Raw genomic sequence first — 1,572 nt, 5'->3', positions numbered from 1 at the left:
TAGTTTTATATGTTGATCTTAATTATAAAAAATATATAATATATGTAAACAAAAATCAATGATTAAAATGATAGGAAGAAATACTTACAAAGTTTTTCAAAAGTGTATACTTTGTTTTATTAAAAAAATGAGAAGATCATAATGGACTTACAAGAAGGATGGTTGTTGATTCCAATCGATGGGCGGGGAAGAGAGGCCTAAAGCCATAAAGTGCAAGTTGGGGTCAGTGGAAGAAGTGGCGGCCGCGGCAGAATCCGGAGGCTGAAGCTTCTGTGGGTCATGGAACACCACAGAAGACGAACCGCCACCGGCAGCGCCACCACCCGAGGAATCCATAGAAACCCTTGTTGGTTTCATCATGTGATCTGATTCATCTTGTTGTTGCTGATGCGGTTGCCAATTGTTCCTGATAGCTGGATTCTCCCACCAGTTTCCACTTGCCTGAAATTGATCTTCTGCCATGCTTAATTTCCTTGTTCGATGAAAATGAATCTTGAGAAAATGGTTCAGCCTCCTAGCTAATTATGAAAATGAACATAGATAGGTTAGTTTAATTTGTATGAAAGAGTAGTGAGTTCGATAATAAGAAAGGAAGAGGAAAATGGTGGGTAGTTGTGAGTATTTATATTTGGAGAAGGAAGCTAATAAGATCAAAGAGAGAAGAGAGGTAGAAATTAACCGACTAACCGGAATATCGTTGACACAACTTTGACATTTGATAAGACTCAACACACGAATTAATAAAATTCAATCTTTTCTTTTTTTTTTTTTTATTAGGGGTGAGACCGTATGATGAGGGGAATTAAATTAAAGAGAATAATCTTTTCTTATTTAATATTTGATTTTATAATTAGGAGAATATTTTCTGTACGTCGTTTATTTCACTGACATAACTTCCTACCTACGTACATGGAAATTACAAATTAGCTGTTGATACAAATTAAATTAGATTTTTATTATTACTTCTGATTATTATTCTCCCCCTTATGAACTAATTATTTTAGTAGTTTAAACGATATACTAAATTTAATTTCAATTCTTCCTCTACCTTAAATTTTTTTTTCCTGGAATGTGAAACTTATATCTCATACACCTTATTTTTAACAGCCGTTATCCTCTTCTATCAAATTTTAAAAGTAAATTTTATTTTTTATCTCTAAAAATTTTAGTTTATTGTATCTTAACTTTTTAAAAATAATAAAAGAATTAAAATTTTATATTTTAAAATTAAAATTTTAATTTTTGTTATTAACCAAATTGTAATTTTTTAATTTCAATTTCAATATCTAAAAATAAATACTACCTAAATAAACTGCACCCAACTCTATTAGTCCAAGTCTGGAGTTGACCACTCCAAATTAATTATATAGGTTAATTTATGCGACTAACAAATTATTCGAATATAATGATCTAAGTTTGATCCAACTTGAGAAGCAAGTAAAAGTTTTCCTCCCACTACTTTTACTATGGTCACTAAGGTCAATTATTTTTAATAAAAAAAATCAACGAGAAAAAATTATAGGATAAAAAAATAATTATTTTATTTTTAATAATAAATGAATATATTAATCA

At 29.6% G+C, this 1,572-nt stretch overlaps 1 protein-coding gene across 2 annotated transcripts in view; it reads right to left on the bottom strand.

The window, feature by feature from the left end:
• LOC107614078 (transcription factor bHLH123) overlaps window positions 1-584 on the bottom strand; it is a 6,209-nt gene extending 5,625 nt beyond the window's left edge. For both annotated transcript variants that reach the window (XM_016316305.2, XM_016316306.2), the window contains exon 1: window positions 147-584. The gene's annotated coding sequence lies outside the window, so the exon portion shown is untranslated. The remainder of the gene's footprint in view (window positions 1-146) is intronic.

This window comes from Arachis ipaensis, chromosome B08, assembly GCF_000816755.2.
Source record: "Arachis ipaensis cultivar K30076 chromosome B08, Araip1.1, whole genome shotgun sequence".
Classification (NCBI taxonomy): Eukaryota; Viridiplantae; Streptophyta; class Magnoliopsida; order Fabales; family Fabaceae; genus Arachis; species Arachis ipaensis.
This window is presented reverse-complemented; position numbering and strand designations above follow the sequence as displayed.